This window comes from Hyperolius riggenbachi, chromosome 9 (genome assembly GCF_040937935.1).
Source record: "Hyperolius riggenbachi isolate aHypRig1 chromosome 9, aHypRig1.pri, whole genome shotgun sequence".
In the NCBI taxonomy this organism is placed as follows: Eukaryota; Metazoa; Chordata; class Amphibia; order Anura; family Hyperoliidae; genus Hyperolius; species Hyperolius riggenbachi.
In genome coordinates this window covers 270909828-270927939 of record NC_090654.1, presented here as the reverse complement: position 1 = coordinate 270927939, position 18112 = coordinate 270909828, and the positions used below count along the sequence as shown (strand labels likewise).

General features: G+C 46.1%; 1 protein-coding gene across 5 annotated transcripts in view; it reads left to right on the top strand.

Annotated features, from left to right (window-relative positions):
- EML5 (EMAP like 5) overlaps positions 1-18112 on the top strand; it is a 255544-nt gene that overhangs the window by 65565 nt on the left and 171867 nt on the right. The gene's annotated exons all lie outside the window — the stretch shown is intronic.

The window sequence follows — 18112 nt, the reverse complement described above, 5'->3', positions numbered from 1 at the left end:
GTGAGCTCCTCTGAGGACAGAATAGTACTATTATTTCTAGTAGATCAGAAAAGACACCATGGTCAGCCTCTCTGTAGGGTGTAGGGACTGAGCTGGAGTCCCATACTGCCACTTACTACCCATCTCCACCTTTGGGGTCCCCTAATTATCTCTCTTGACTGCGGTATCATGTGACCAGATTTAAGAGGAGCCTGTGATTGGGCAGAATGTGGAGAATGCAGTGTAGCTTGGGGTGAATCCTTATTACAAGGCAGCTCTCAGCTGAGCCTTCACAATGTCTCTATTACCCTCCTGGACCCGTCCCGCCTCCCCCCCTCCTCCTGCTGCTGCTCTGTCATTGGGTTTTTATCTTATCGTCGGTTTTCATTGTCGATGGCAGCGCAGCATATAAAATCCCTCTCTAATAAGTCAGCCATCCAGAACTGCGCGCTGGTATTGTCGCCCGGGGGCTGTGTCACCCTCTGCAGCTGTAATCAGTGGGAGCTTAGCTAAGCCTCCGCATTAATCTGCCCCTCTCTCCATCTCTCTCTCTGAGAACGTCTCGCCAGGCCTGGTGACGTCCGCCGCGTCCGCAGATAATGCACAGTCACCGGGAGGGATCCTCCTGGCTGCGCGACAGAATAGCGAGCGCAGGCAGGCCTGCAAATTAAAGAGGACCTGAATTCTTGCACAGTACAGAAGGAAAACCTAGAGCAGTGATGGCTAACCTTAGCACTCCAGGGGCTTGATTCACTATACTGTGATAACTCAAATATCACACCTTATCAAAGATATCACACCTTATCAAAGTTAACACGCCTTAGCAGAGTAGCATAGTGAGCGCTACGAACTTATGCCTACTAATTGGCAATGGCACTCGCCCTGCCCTGAGCCCCTGCGGGTGCGTTGCGCTCGCTATGCTACTCTGATAAGGGGCTTGATTCACAAAGCCGTGATAATTTTTATCTAGCTAGGGTTTTACGCACATTATAACGCACCTAACAGTTTTTGCGCGCAATTGTGAATTTTCGTGCAAAAATTTAGCGATTGCGTGCAAAAATTTGTGATTGCACACAAAAACTGTTGCGCGCGTTATAACAGGTGTGATATTTGAGTTATCATGGTTTAGTGAATCAAGCCCCAGCTGTGGTGGAACTACAAGTCCCATGAGGCATTACAATACAAAACAGCTCTAAGCATAACTCGGGGAGGCAGAGGCATGATGGGATTTGTAGTTTTGTCACAGCTGGAGTGCCAAGGTTAGCCATCACTGGCCTAGAGAAATGCGCCCTGTATGTATTTAGAGAGTTTAGCCTGTCTAATCCCCCCTCATCTGTGACTAATCACAAATTGTAGTTTGATCTCTCAGCTGTCAGAGTAGTTAAATGGTAAACACAGGATGTTAACCCTATGTCTGCTTCCATGAAAGCAAGAAGTAGACACACTGCACATTTATTGCAGGATTTGTATCAGCTGTAACAAAGACTTTTTTTCTGTAAATGTTATTATGCTGTTGCTTATCTTTTAGGGCAGAGAGGAAGTTCTGAGTTCAGGTCCGCTTTAAAGTAGAATTGATATCATAGCCGTGTGCCATCTAACCATTTTCACCAATCAGGTATTCGATTTGATTAAAGAGGAACTGTAGTGAAAAGAACATAATGAATAAAATTGCTTATTTTTTCCATATCAATTAATAAATTATTTAATATATGTTTTTGCCCATTGTAAGATCTTTCTTCACCCGGATTTACATTCAGTAATTTTATCGCAGGTGGCAGCATTTTTAGTCCTGTCAGGCGATCTCTGCGGAATGTTTGTTTATTGATAGTTGTGAAGCCAGTGAAAATAATGCCTGGTCTCCCAGAATGCTCTGGGATGAGAAGTCCACATACCGTCTTTCCCTGAAAATAAGACAGTGCCTTATATTAATTTTTGCTCTAAAAGCTGTGCTAGGGCTTATTTTCAGGGTGGGTCTTATTTTCAGGGAAAGAGGGTAGCTAAACAGCCTAGCCTGTGACATCACTGGGAGGGCGGGGCTACATACCAATATATAGCAGTATTTAGAAATAGGAAGTGTTTCTGATGCTGGGATCATATTTCTTATCTGGCGTTTAGTGTAAACCTGACCAGATGCTTTTGCCTGTGTGATTTCAGGTACAGCACTTCTGCCACATGATTGGCTGATTAGGTGACACCATTTATAAACTCTGCTGCAGGTAAAGTGCTCAGTGCCGTGCCTGTTACATCATGCAAGTTTAATGAATAATACAGTTTTTAGCGTTGGACTTGAGTCTTTACTTTCCCTTTCATCTTGCAAACCGCAGCTGTGTGTGATCATTTCATCAAGGGTATGGCGCTAGGCATAGTTCTCTAGCAACCGCCTAGCTCTCCTATCCCTAAACACTGTCCTGCAGACAGGTGCACAGATGAGCACTTGTGAGCACCCCCCTCCTCTTTTGGCAGTATTATGGAGTCCATACACTTTGGATCAAGCGGGAATTCCTCCAGATCTTCAGGCCCCTTTCACACTAGAGTGTTTCCAATGCGTTGCATTACCCATTTTTGCCGCAGGGTAATGCTAAAGCAATGAAAGTCAATGAAACATTTCATACCTGATGTGGTGCGATGCAATGCTCTGGAAGTATCACATCGGATGTGAAAGTGTCAGCGCCGATGTGCATTGACCGGAAGTCATGCAAGTCAATGGAGCTGCGATATTTGAAACTGCTTTGCGTTCAGGTTGCGGTGCAGTTCACGTTGTGGTGCGCATGTGCAGAAGCGTATTTTTCCTATACAACTCCTTGCAGTTCGTATTTCCGCCACAGGACATGAGCGCTGGAGAGCCTCACTTATAGTTTAGCTAGCTGCCAAAAATTACGTTACCGCGCATATCTCCAAAGACTGTATCAAAGGTTACCTTAGTGCTAATCGAAATGCCAAATCGAAAGGCTATGCCTCCCGTTCTGTGCTTCCTGGTCAGCACCCTTTGACCCGGACATGCTGCGTATGCGCAGTATGCCCTCTGTTCTACGCCAAGTACGTCCTCATGCACACTACAGACTTGGTCCTAGGGGAGCGCGGTCACGAGCAGCCCCAGAGGACATTCTGCACATGTGCAACATGTCCAGGTCAAAGGAAGCACAGAACGGGGGGCATGGCGGGCAAACAGAAACCGGTCCGGGCCACGGGAGGTGCGGTAAGGCTATGCGCACCTCCCCCCACACACACAGGTCATCAGTATGACATTTTGATTAGCACTAAGGTATCCTCTAAAGGATACCAGAGATGAAAGACTCTGGTAAAAAGTGAAGGTACAGTAAGTAGGGGGGTAGGGGAGCGTAATCAAATACTGCGCTTCCTGTTCCCCTCTGTCACTCGCCGTTCTCTTCAGTGACTTGGGTGACTCCAAACCTGGACATACTGCGCTGCGCATGCACAGTATGTCTGTTCTGCTCCCCTGGGGTCACGCAGAGTGATGTCACAGGACAGGAGCGCACTCCTCCCCCCGTGTCTCCAATCAGCGCACACGCCGGGACGCAGGAGCAAGTGTGCTCCTGTCCTGTGACATCACTCTACGCAGCCACAGGGGAGCAGAACATACTGTGCATGTATGTGCAGTATGTCTGGGTTTGGAATCGCCCCGGAGAACAGGACTGAGCGGAGATAAATGGTGAGTGACGAAGGGGAACGGGTGGCCAGAGGCGGGACAAGGTCCTCCAGCACCCAAGGCTGAGACACCAAAGTGCGCCCCTCCATCCATCCCACCCCAGCCCCACACACTGATTGCTATTAGACTAAGAGGCGCCACAGGGCCCACAACCTCCCCAACACCTTAATATCTAGTTATCTGGCTTGTAGTCACTGCTATGTATCCCCTTTTCTTATTTCTTTCTGTTTCAAACACAATTAGGAATGACAGCTGAATGAATTGTGCTCCCCCTCCTACACTGCGCCCTGAGGCTGGAGCCTCTCCAGCCTATGCCTCGGCCCGGCCCTGCGGGTGGCACGGTAAGGCTAGATCCGTTTGAAATGGATCCGATCTGCAACTGGACAAGTGTGGACCTAGCCCAGGCATGGACAAACTTGGCCCTCCAGCTGTTATGGAACTACAAGCCCCACAATGCATTGCAGGAGTCAGACAGCCACAGTCATGACACATAAAGGCAAATGCATTGTGGGACTTGTAGTTCTGTAACAGCTGGAGTGCCAAGTGTGCCCATGCCTGGGCTAGGTCCACACTTGTCCAGTTGCAGATCGGATCCATTTCAAACGGATCCGTTTTTATAAAAAAAAAAAAAAATGATCTCCGTTTTTATAAAAATCTCCTTTTTCCAGCCTTCGTTTTCAATCTGTGGAAACGTATCCCCAGCCGTGGATGGGTAGGGGGGAAGGGGGTGGGGGGCGCCTGGGTCCCTTCCTCACCTGGGTCCCTGCTCCCCCTCCAGCTAGTTTCATTAATTTAAATCATTTAAAATGAATTTACCAGCAAGCGGGGAACTTACTTCCTTGTGTTCCACCGCTTGCCGTCACTTCCTGCAGTGCTGCCCTCTGTACTTCATTAGCTGGCATTGCAGGAAATGACGCGGCGAGCAGTGGTACGCAAGGAAGTAAGTTCCCCGCTCGCCGCTTGCTGGTAAATTGATTTTAAATGAATGAAACTAGCTGTAGGGGGAGTGGAGAAAGGGGGACCCAGGTGAGGGAGGGAGGGGGGCAAACCCCCTCCCCGCCCCTGTGCATGCTGCCCGCCTTCCTGCCTGCTACCCCCTCCAGTATAGCGGCCCCCTCCCCACCCACACAGGGCTGAGACACAGAAAACAGATCCTCTTATGTGTCCAAAGATGCCTGTGTAGAGGGGATCCATTTTCCCATTGATTTTCACTACCCCACCATGTATCCGGGGGCCGTGAAAATCCTGTAAATCCGGACTCTCCATTCAGTTTTTCAAAATGGATCCCCTGGAACGCACACGGATCTGTATTGAACTGTCAAGACTGTTGCTATTTTTAACATTAGTACCTGTGGCTCCGGTTTCAATCTGGGCCCCAAAGCGGAGCCACGGATACGTTTTTTAAACAAGTGTGAACCTATTCGAAGTGCTGGATTATGCCCCCCACCCACTGCACCTTCACTTTTTTCCAGAGCCTTTCAGCTCTGGTATCCTTTAAGGGTTGCGTTGCGATCGTCCGATCACACTGCATCCAAAAACGCTGGCTGCTGGTGTGAAGCCGGCCTCCGGAGCACATGGTCTGTATGCAGTCTCTCGTTCCCGCGGCCGTCAGTGCGGATTACTGGTAGATTTGCTCTTCTGAGCGCCGGGTGCTGGCTGCGAGGAAGTAATCGTCCCTGAATGGTGTGACGCGAGAGAGAGTTGTGGCCTCCATTTCATCAGCCCAGCCAGCTTTTCCCAGCGTGAGTGGATTAGTGGTGCACGACACACAGCTGACAGCCCCATAAACTATGCGCTGGCCTCCTAACCATGCTAATCCGCCTTCCCTAATACCCCAGCAAGAGCAAGCAAGGTGATCGCGCCGACCTACTGAGCGCCCGGCACGGCGGGGGTTAATGGGAAGGGCCAGGAGAAACACCCCCCCCCCCCCCACACACACACACACACACGCCATGACATTGCAGATCACAGCTTTGGGCTGACTTCATATTTATCCGAGCAAGAACACAAACCAATTATCCTCAGTTCATTATTTGCTCCGTTGGAGGGTGAGTGGTAATTAATTGGCTCTCCTGTCCTCTCTGCAGTAAGACTGTAAGATGGAGATGCCAGTGCGGATCATTGTCAAGGGCAAGATTAACACTTCAACGTCCAGGCTGTTTAGGGAAAATCTGATATGGTCTTTATTCATTGCACCAGAGACCAGTGACCTGAAGTATGCAGCCTGTCCATTCACTAGAGACCAGTGACATCACTGAGAATGCAGCCTATCCATTCACTAGAGGCCAGTGACATGACTGAGAATGCAGCCTATGCATTCACTAGAGACCAGTGACATCACTGAGAGTGCAGCCTATCCATTCACCAGAGACATCACTGAGAATGCAGGCTATCCATTCACTAGAGACCAGTGACATCACTGAGAATGCAGCCTATCCATTCACTAGAGACCAGTGACATCACTGAGAATGCAGCCTATCCATTCACTAGAGACCAGTGACATCACTGAGAATGCAGCCTATCCATTCACCAGAGGCATCACTGAGAGTGCAGCCTATCCATTCACTAGAGACCAGTGACATCACTGAGAATGCGGCTTATCCATTCACCAGAGACCAGTGACATCACTGAAAATGCAGCCTATCCATTCACTAGAGACTAGTGACATCACTGAGAATGCAGCCTATCCATTCACTAGAGACCAGTGACATGACTGAGAATGCAGCCTATCCATTCACTAGAGACCAGTGACATCACTGAGAGTGCAGCCTATCCATTCACCAGAGACATCACTGAGAATGCAGCCTATCCATTCACTAGAGACCAGTGACATCACTGAGAGTGCAGCCTATCCATTCACTAGAGACCAGTGACATTACTGAATATGCAGTTTATCCATTCACTAGAGACCAGTGACACCACAGAGTACAGCCTATCCCTTCACCAGAGGCCAGTGACCTCACTGAGAGTGCAGCCTATCCATTCGCTAGAGATTAGTGACATCACTGAGAATTTAGCCTATCCAGTCACTAGAGACCAGTGACATCACTGAGAATGCAGCCTATCCATTAACTAGAGACCAGTGACATCACTGAGAGTGCAGCCTATCCATTCACTAGAGGCCAGTGACATCACTGAGAATGCAGCCTATCCATTCACTAGAGACCAGTGACATCAATGAGAATGCAGCCTATCCATTCACTAGAGGCCAGTGACATCACTGAGAATGCAGCCTATCCATTCACTATAGACAAGTGACATCACTGAGAATGCAGCCTATCCATTCACTAGAGACCAGTGACATCACTGAGAGTGCAGCCTATCCATTCACTAGAGACCAGTGACATCACTGAGAATGCAGCCTATCCATTCACTAGAGACCAGTGACATCACTGAATTCAGCCTATCCCTTCACTAGAGACCCAGTGACATCACTGATAGAGTTGGGCCGAACCTCCGATTTTAGGTTCGCGAACCGGGTTCGCGAACTTCCGCGGAAGGTTCGGTTCGCGTTAAAGTTCGCGAACCGCAATAGACTTCAATGGGGATGCAAACTTTGAAAAAAAAAAAATTTATGCTGGCCACAAAAGTGATGGAAAAGATATTTCAAGGGGTCTAACACCTGGAGGGGGGCATGGCGGAGTGGGATACACGCCAAAAGTCCCCGGGAAAAATCTGGATTTGACGCAAAGCAGCGTTTTAAGGGCAGAAATCATATTGAATGCTAAATGACAGGCCTAAAGTGCTTTAAAACATCTTGCATGTGTATACATCAATCAGGTAGTGTAGTTAAGGTACTGCTTCACACTGACACACCAAACTGTTCACTGAACAGAACAGGTATGCAGTGGCGGGTTCACTGAACAGAACAGGTATACAGTGGCGGGTTCACTGAACAAAACAGGTATACAGTGGCGGGTTCACTGAACAGAACAGGTATGCAGTGGCGCGTTCACTGAACAGAACAGGTATACAGTGGCGGGTTCACTGAACAGTACAGGTATGCAGTGGCAGGTTCACTGAACAGGTATGCAGTGGTGGGTTCACAGTACAGGTATGCAGTGGTGGGTTCACAGAACAGGTATGCAGTGGTGGGTTCACAGTACAGGTATGCAGTGGTGGGTTCACAGAACAGGTATGCAGTGGTGGGTTCACAGTACAGGTATGCAGTGGTGGGTTCACAGTACAGGTATGCAGTGGTGGGTTCACAGAACAGGTATGCAGTGGTGGGTTCACAGAACAGGTATGCAGTGGTGGGTTCACAGAACAGGTATGCAGTGGCGGGTTCACTGAACAGGTATGCAGTGGTGGGTTCACAGAACAGGTATGCAGTGGTGGGTTCACAGAACAGGTATGCAGTGGCGGGTTCACTGAACAGGTATGCAGTGGTGGGTTCACAGAACAGGTATGCAGTGGTGGGTTCACAGAACAGGTATGCAGTGGTGGGTTCACTGAACAGATATGCAGTGGTGGGTTCACAGTACAGGTATGCAGTGGTGGGTTCACAGAACAGGTATGCAGTGGTGGGTTCACAGAACAGGTATGCAGTGGTGGGTTCACAGAACAGGTATGCAGTGGTGGGTTCACTGAACAGATATGCAGTGGTGGGTTCACAGTACAGGTATGCAGTGGTGGGTTCACAGAACAGGTATGCAGTGGTGGGTTCACACTTCACAGAACAGGTATGCAGCCAGGGACAAGCTAAGCCTAACTAATCTTTCCCTATGAGAGAGAGTGTGCAGCAGCTCGCCCTACTCTCACTAATGCAGGCACACGAGTGACCGTAATGGTCGCAGCTGCCTGCCTTTTAGTAGGGGGGAGTGGCTCCAGGGGCTAGTGTAGCCTAATTGGCTACACTGTGCCTGCTGACTGTGATGTAGAGGGTCAAAGTTGACCCTCCATGGTGCATTATGGGGCGAACCGAACTTCCGCAAAGGTTCGCTTGCGGGACGCGAACGCGAACCACGGAAGTTCGCATGGAACCGTTCACAGGCGAACCATTCGGCCCAACTCTAATCACTGAGAATGCAGCCTATCCATTCACTAGAGACCAGTGACATCACTGATAGTGCAGCCTATCCATTCACTAGAGACCAGTGATATCACTGAGAGTGCAGCCTATCCATTCACTATAGACCAGTGACATCACTGAGAATGCAGCCTATCCATTCACTAGAGACCAGTGACATCACTGAGAGTGCAGCCTATCCATTCACTAGAGACCAGTGACATCACTGATAGTGCAGCCTATCCATTCACTAGAGACCAGTGACATCACTGAGAATGCAGCCTATCCATTCACTAGAGACCAGTGACATCACTGAGAGTGCAGCCTATCCTTTCACTAGAGACCACTGACATCACTGAGAGTGCAGCCTATCCATTCACTAGAGACCAGTGACCTCACTGAATTCAGCCTATCCATTCACTAGAGACCAGTGACATCACTGAGAATGCAGCCTATCCATTCACTAGAGGCCAGTGACATGACTGAGAATGCAGCCTATCCATTCACTAGAGACCAGTGACATCACTGAGAATGCAGCCTATCCATTCACTAGAGACCAGTGACATCACTGAGAGTGCAGCCTATCCTTTCACTAGAGACCACTGACATCACTGAGAGTGCAGCCTATCCATTCACTAGAGACCAGTGACCTCACTGAATTCAGCCTATCCATTCACTAGAGACCAGTGACATCACTGAGAATGCAGCCTATCCATTCACTAGAGGCCAGTGACATGACTGAGAATGCATAATGAATAATTATTACAGACAGCAGTATAAAACACCCTGGGCCATATGCAATTCCCTTTTTCTCCTGACTTATCTCCCAGGAGAAAATGTTCATCCTCTCTTAAAATTTCAGGAATTTACACTTGAAAAAGTACCTAAATAAAGTTGGAGAAAAAGTACTATCACATTTATTTTGAGTATTTTCTTGCTTGCTGGAGGCTAAAATATATTTTATGACAAGTTGTGAAAATATCACTAAGGAGAAAACTCAGGAGAAAAGGTGAATTACATATGGGACCCTGTTTCATTGCAGGATGTAATAATAGTAATGGTTAGAGCACGCCTGCTGTGAGAGGGATAGGGAGGCTGACCTATGTATTCCCTTTTAAACAATACACATTGCCTCCAGCAATAAAAGGGTGGCGCTGCTCAGTTGTATTGCACTCCTCTGCACCAGATCAGTACAGTCTATAGCTATCCAAATGCCTCTATGTCACTTACAGGTCATTACAAACTTCATAGAGCCTCCAGAAAATCATGGATAATCACCACCCCCGCTCCTGATGTGTACAGACTCACCAGATGTGGCGACTTACATTACAGGTCTAGCTTAGGACACTTAGGGCCATCCTTCACCACTCCAGGCTTGACTGAATACTGTAGAAGTAGTAGGAGGATTAGCCATACTATGCCAGGGGAAAAAAAACACATATATACTGTAAGTAGATAAATGCTTGATCTACTTACATAACACATGTATTGTACTGTCCACGTTTTGATTTCAGTGAATATTATATAGGGAATGAAGAGAATTCTGTTCCTGGTGGGAACCATGTGTTTTGCCCACAGTTTGAGGCTAAATCCTGATGTCATTTCTGTTAGAATGTAAGTATACTTGAATTCTAGCCTCAGGTACTGAAGTCTAGTAAAAGACTTGAGATACAGGTTCTTTTTAAGCAGAGTTTCTCGGAGAAGAAATGATGCGGCCAGTTACTCGGAACATGTTCCTTGTGGAAGGCCACAGGTCTAACTGCCCCAGACAGACTACATGATCGGTAAACAATTTACAAAACATTGCATTCTTTGTAACTAGGTTATAAGCAATGGAATATTAAATGATATTAAATAATGAGGTGGGTCACATGCCCATGCCCGCCAGTTGTGTAGGCTTGGGGGGTATGGCTCAGATGATGTCAGAATTTAACTCTTTGATGTTCATATAAATTAGGGAGACCGGAGTGAAAAGGGTACTCTACTTTCCAGCTATCCGGCTCTCTATGCTTCCTAGTTAGAATACTAGCTTCCTGTCTGTATGCTGTAAATATATGTGATGTACATAGGAAAGACTATTTATACTCTGAAGAAATCAACATGTAACACAAGATGCTTAATAAACCCCTTTGAAAGGTGAAGGTGGCTGTCTCCGCTCTATCTCCTGTATGCTGTCGCTGTGAGTTGCAGCTCTGATGAGTTGCTGGTGCCGGAGCAAAAGGTGTGTGGTGTTGTTGCCAATAGCAACACATAAATTCTTACAATTTCCTCCCTTACATTTTTTTTCTTTTCTCCTCCAATCGCTGAGTCACCTCAGCGGTGCTTGTAAACACAAGTGAGCAGAGGATCATGTTTCAGCTAGGCATGGAAATAAAGGGAAGAGGAGGAATATATTATAGATAAAAAGGGCCAGTGCTGCTAAAGTATGTGATAACTCCAAACCATAACGGCAGAAAAAGTTTTGAATGCAGGATTAGCATCTTTATCACTTAATACACTCACTGGTCTGACCAGTTGCTGTTGAAATTAGATTATTATGGTGACAATCCTGCTTTAAAAGTATTTCCTCAACAGATATCACCATATAAAATCGCTCCTCCTACAATATGGTGGACTGGAGTCCCACCAAGGACTCGCTGTGCAGGGTATTAGTATACAGCATCTGCCTAGCATTCACCAGAGATTCCTTTGGGCACTACTATTTCTTCCTACAATCCAAATACATGCTGCTAGGATGAAGCCTTGGCATGCTTGTACGTAGGTGTGTCTAAAATGTCTGACAAATAAAGTACCACTTGAAGACCGTAGGCTAACCCTCCCCCCCTAGTGACCAGGCTATTTCTTACAATTTAGGCCACTGTAGCTTTAAGGCCTCGCTGCAGAGCCGTACAACTCAGCACACAAGTGATCCCCCCCTCCCCTTTTATGCCCACCAACATAGCTTTCTGTTGGTGGACTCTGATCCCTGCCGACATGTTTGTATATATATATGTTTTTATTATTTGTTTGTGTGGTTTTCTTATTAAAAATTTCTCAATTTTTTTTTTTATATTCCTGGCCCTCCCTCCCTCCAACAGCCAATCACTGCAATCAGCTGTCATAGACATCAGCCTACGACAGCCGATCTCACCTGTGCCTCGGCTGTCCCCATTACAGCGCTGCCTTAGATCGCAGCGCTGTACATTGTAAATAGACGGTTTTGCTGCTGGGAGACTGATGACGGAGCGGAGGCTCGATATCCTGCAAATCCTCGCCCCACTTCACGCCAATCGGTGTTGAGTGGTCCTGGGGCTGCCGACCCGTTCATGCCAATCGGCGTGGAGTGGCTGGCAAGTAGTTTTAATCAACAGTGCAAAATTCTTGCATTACTGATTTTAGACCCAGTTCATAATGTTGGCTCATCACATCCCAAATGTGTAGTATTAGCTGCTGTAAACCAGGACAGCAAATCAGGATGGTTGGGGGGTATTTGTCTACATAAACTTTTAGGCATGTGTGATGTGCGTACTTGAATCCATACATTTCAGCAGAAACTGGACAAGAGGATCTTTCTTCATATTCCTGTAGAAAGGTGTGCAGTGCATCGCTTGTGGGGACTTCTAGACGTAGTTCCAACAGATACTTTGTAAACGCCAATGTACATTCGAGTCACAGCAAGGTAAAAGCTTGGCCTAGAGTACGTCTAACTCGCTGTCACTGAAATGCACTTTAGTGTTTTTAAAAAAATCTGTTGGGAATAAATTTTAAGAGGTCTCTTATTGAACCAATGCTCTGTATACCTTTCTAAAGGGAACATGGCTAAAAACAGAGTTTTACACAATTGTTACTGATTACTCATTTTAAGGGAATGTATTTGTATTTGTTCCCAGGCTTTTCTAGTACAGAATAACGCCGGCTTTGTGAATCAACCATATTGTGCCAGATTTATATAAAGAGGCCCTGTAGTGACATGTTGAAGAATGCGCTAAATTATTCAGGAAACCCATTTTTATGGTAATTTTCCTGGTTTCAGCATCAGAAACAATTCCTATATCTATATATTGCTGCATGTTAATATGTAGCCCCACCCTCCCAATGATGCCTAAGATTTTAAGCTATGTTGAACTCTCCTCGCAGAGCGTTCTGGGAGATCAGGTATTATTTCTACTGTCTTCGGAACTCCCGGTAAACGCACATTCCACCGAGCAACACCTGACAGCTGTAAAGATGTTGCCACCTGTGTTAAATTTCAGAATGTAAATTAGGGTGAGGAAAGATTATACAGAAAACACTGACTAAATAATTTTAGTCATATTTTTTAAAAATAAGCTATTTAAGGGGGCACAGTGGAGGCACAGGAATCGGGTTGAGAGGAGGCGCCCAAAGTGTTTATGATCTTATGACTAATAGGTAGTTTTTTATATAGACCAAAGAAACAAAAAAAAGAGGTTGCTTACCTCTATAAAAGGCTCACAAGAATAATTTATCAAGTAGCTTCTATTAAAAAGATGGTTATACTGTTGACAGCGCATTTCACGGGACCGAGCCCACTTCCTCAGGTCAATCAAAGAACAGTTAACCTTAAAATAGAGCCGTGTGCAGCGCAGGCGCCAAAGTACCACTTGAGTCACAGGATGGCAGTTGAGGCACAGGGGGACAGAGGGGGATAATGGAAGAACAGGATAGCAGAGTGGAGGCACAGGGGGACACTTGAGGCACAGGATGAAAGTTGAGGCATAATGGATACTGGGGGGATAATGGAAGAACAGGATGGCAGAGTGGAGGCACAGGAGGACACTTGAGTCACAGGATGGCAGTTGAGGCATAGGGGGACACTGGAGGCACAGGGGGACAGAGGGGGATAATGGAAGAACAGGATGGCAGAGTGGAGGCACAGGGGGACACTTGGGGCACAGGATGGCAGTTGAGGCATAGGGGGACACTGGAGGCACAGGGGGACAGAGGGGGATAATGGAAGAACAGGATAGCAGAGTGGAGGCATAGGGGGACACTTGAGGCACTACAAGAAAACGAAAGAGAACACCGAGAGCCCAATATCGTGCAGTATGTACTGGACTGATGTGGGTGATGAGAGACAAGTACAGTGGGTTGCAAAAGTATTCGGCCCCTTGAAGTTTTCCACATTTTGTCATATTACTGCCACAAACATGCATCAATTTTATTGGAATTCCACATGAAAGACCAACACAAAGTGGTGTACATGTGAGAAGTGGAACGAAAATCATACATGATTCCAAACATTTTTTACAAATAAATAACTGCAAAGTGTTGTGTGCATAATTATTCGGCCCCCTTTGATCTGAGTGCAGTCAGTTGCCTATAGACATTGCCTGATGAGTGCTAATGACTAAATAGAGTGCACCTGTGTGTAATCTAATGTCAGTACAAATACAGCTGCTCTGTGACGGCCTCAGAGGTTGTCTAAGAGAATATTGGGAGCAACAACAACGTGAAGTTCAAAGAACACACAAGACAGGTCCAAGACAGGTCAGGGATCAAGTTATTGAGAAATTTAAAGCAGGATTAGGCTACAAAAAGATTTCCAAAGCCTTGAACATCCCCTGGAGCACTGTTCAAGCGATCATTCAGAAATGGAAGGAGTATGGCACAACTGTAAACCTACCAAGACAAGGCCATCCACCTAAACTCACAGGCCGAACAAGGAGAGCACTGATCAGAAATGCAGTCAAGATGCCCATGGTGACTCTGGACGAGCTGCAGAGATCTACAGCTCAGGTGGGAGACTCTGTCCATAGGACAACTATTAGTCATGCACTGTACAAAGTTGGCCTTTATGGAAGAGTGGCAAGAAGAAAGGCATTGTTAACAGAAAGCATAAGAAGTCCCGTTTGCAGTTTGCCACAAGCCATGTGGGGGACACAGCAACCATGTGGAAGAAGGTGCTCTGGTCAGATGAGACCAAAATGGAACTTTCTGGCCAAAATGCAAAACACTATGTTTGGCGGAAAACTAACACTGCACATCACTCTGAACACACCATCCCCACTGTCAAATATGGTGGTGGCAGCATCATGCTCGGGGGTGTATCTCTTCAGCAGGGACAGGGAAGCTGGTCAGAGTTGATAGGAAGATAGATGGAGCCAAATACAGGGCAAACTTGGAAGAAAACCTCTTGGAGACTGCAAAAGACTTGAGGACAATGACCCTAAGCATAAAGCCAGGGCAACAATGGAATGGTTTAAAACAAAACATATCCATGTGTTAGAATGACCCAGTCAAAGTCCAGATCTAAATCAAATTGAGAATCTGTGGCAAGATCTGAAAACTGCTGTTCACAAACGCTGTCTATCTAATCTGACTGAGCTGGAGCTGTTTTGCAAAGAAGAATGGGCAAGGATTTCAGTCTCTAGATGTGCAAAGCTGGCAGAGACATACCCTAAAAGACTGGTAGCTGTAATGGCAGCAAAAGGTGGTTCTACAAAGTATTGACTCAGGGGGCCGAATAATTACGCACACCCCACTTTGCAGTTATTTATTTGTAAAAAATGTTTGGAATGATGTATGATTTTCGTTCCACTTCTCACGTGTACACCACTTTGTATTGGTCTTTCACGTGGAATTCCAATAAAATTGATGCATGTTTGTGGCAGTAATGTGATAAAATGTGGAAAACTTCAAGGGGGCCGAATACTTTTGCAAGCCACTGTATGTAAAGTTATACTCACAAACATGGGTTACCACTAAGGCAACCACTGTAGAGGCAGGCGGGGAGATTAGACCTGTCCCCACTGAGGATTAAGAAGTCGCTCTCTGTATATCTGGAAACAAGTGGTTAACACCCATCCACCATGGTTGGACGCGAACAATGTGGAAATCAACAGAGGCACCAAAGAGGATAAAAGTAGCTAAACATTTTTTTTTAAAACGGGGGAGGCAGGGGTGGACCTACGCCCTCCAAGCAGACATTGTATGCTCCACCCCCTATTGCCTGATGAGGCGGGGCCACACCTGCGAAACGCGTTGCCTTGACCCTTTGGAGTGTATTATATAAATAAATTTGCTTGTTGATATAATATCAACATGTTTATGTGTCTGCTTGGAGGAGGTAAGTCCACCACTGCCTTCCCCGCTTTTTAAAAATGTTTTCGCTACTTTTATCCTTTAGGCGCCTCTGTTCATTTCCACACTTGAGGCACAAGAATGCAGAGTGGAGGCATTGGGGACAGAGGGGGACACTGGAAGCACAAGAATGCAGAGTGTAGGCATAGGGTGACACTGGAAGAACATAATGGCATAGTGAAGGCATGGGGGGGCACTTGAGGCACAGGATGGGAGAATGGAAACTTTTTGGAGGTTTAGGGAATCAGGCTCATTGATTGTTATGTCTGCTACACACCACGCAATTTCCCGTCAGACGGGTCGAATAGATTATTTCCGACAGCTCCGATCTGATTCCGATTGTTTTTCTGATCAATTTTGTTTAGAAGCAATCAAAAAATCGACACCAAAACTATCACAAATCAGACCGCTCCTGTCAAAAATAATCGATTTAACCCGTTTATCGGGAAATTGCATGGTGTGTATAGTTTTTGTGTGATTGGCAGTCCTGCTCGTTGATTTAGAAATCGAGTCACTCCAGCCGTTAATAAGACTCGATTGTATCCCTCTGAAAAGCTTAGGATCTCATTGACATAAGAGGAAATAGCGGCGGTTCTTAGTAAGAACACGTACAATGTATACATGCAGCCAGGAAAAGCGCTCTCCTTTCTCGCTTAACGCGCTTATTACTCCGCCGCAGTCTCGCGCTCGTATTATTCCGGGAAGGGCTCTCCCGGGAGGTATAAATTTATGCCGTATATTACAATCTGCTTCATACAATGTTTATTGTGTCTGCTTCATCCATCTATAAAACATATGTTGCTGTTTTTCCCCCCTAAACAGATGTTGATGTATTGCAGCGTTGTGCCACTCTTTATGTACTCGTTATGAAATGCCGACACGTAGTCTCAGTAATGGCCCCCTTATCTCATAAAACTCCTCACATGCCCACATTTATTACTCCACCAAGAACGCATCTGTTGCAAATAGTCCCTTATGGTTAAAAAGACTGCTTTATATGGAATGTACTCTTTGGTATAATATAAGGTGGTATGGCTTCTACCAAAGTGGGGGTACTGCCTGAATCTGCCAAGTGTACCCCTAGATCCTTCCACACTGCAGCCGCTTCGATCTGATTTTTGAAGTCCATGCATTTCCCCCATCGCAAGGGCAACGTGATTAACATAATAATTGCGGTGCCCTTTACAGATAGCGCAATCCGTTTTTAACCCAATTGCAAATGTTGTGCCTGCTGCAGTTTGCCTGGGTTTGCGATTAGGTAAATTTCTCCCCTTTTTCACGGCCTGTGCAGAATGTGTGTAAGGGCAGCAATTCTACTCTGACCTGTCTGCCGGCACTCTGCTGCTATGTCGATCGTACCAAAATCATACGCCACTAGCAACATGCTCCTGAGTAGTGATGTTGGCAAGCTGTTTGCCGCAAATAGCTATGGGCAGGCTGGCCCTATACTACTTCTGGGTCACAATGTCCCGCAGTAGTACACATGCCCGCAAATCTTTTGTGATATACCAGCGGTGGGTTTAATAAGATAGGTAGATAGAAGGCGTTTGTATTTAGCAACATTATTACTTAAACTGCAGTATCGTAAAGAAACCACAAGATGTCATTGTCTGTAAACTGGGGTGATGATCTCTATGGTATTGTGATTTCCTGTATTCACTCTGTGCTCTCTCTGTTCTAAGTAAGCTGCATTTCCTGGTGGTTGTGTATGATTTATCTTTGCACGTTTTCTTCAGTAAAAGAGTTCTAACTTGTTATACTGGGTGACTATCTGCGTGTACAGACCGCTCTGCTCCATCAGAAGGTCGGTCAGAGTACGTTCTAACTTATAGAGGACATGACGAAGGTTGTGATTTCTGGTAGTGGGTGACAGCAGGAAAGTAGAGAGAAAATCAGGAAAAGGGTATTTTCTACTTTACAGAGAACAAGTTGGTAGGTGTGATATCTGGCGGTGGGTGTAATGAGAGATGTAGATAGAGAAAATCAGGAGCTGAGTATTTCCACCTTGTGGGAGGACATTTTGATGAATGTGATGACCTAGGAAGTGGTGAGTTTAACCCTTTAGCAGCCAGTTTATTTAGAGGCTTGCAGGTGCTTCAGGCCAGTTTATTTTAGCACTTTTTTACTTCTTTTGTGTTACATTTTCTTTCTTCTAATAAGTATTTCTGTAATGTGTATTTATGGTTTTGTCATTGGATTGTCACTAGGGGAAGTGTGATACAATAACAGAGGACTTCTGCTTTCAGTTTCTATATTTTCTGCTAGCAGAGAGACATCAAAGCATTACAAGAATTTACAGCACAAAGAGTTTTGCTGGCTGAGGTCAAAAGCAGAGCACTTATCTCAAACCAGATAACGCTCCCTGCTAATGGGTTAAT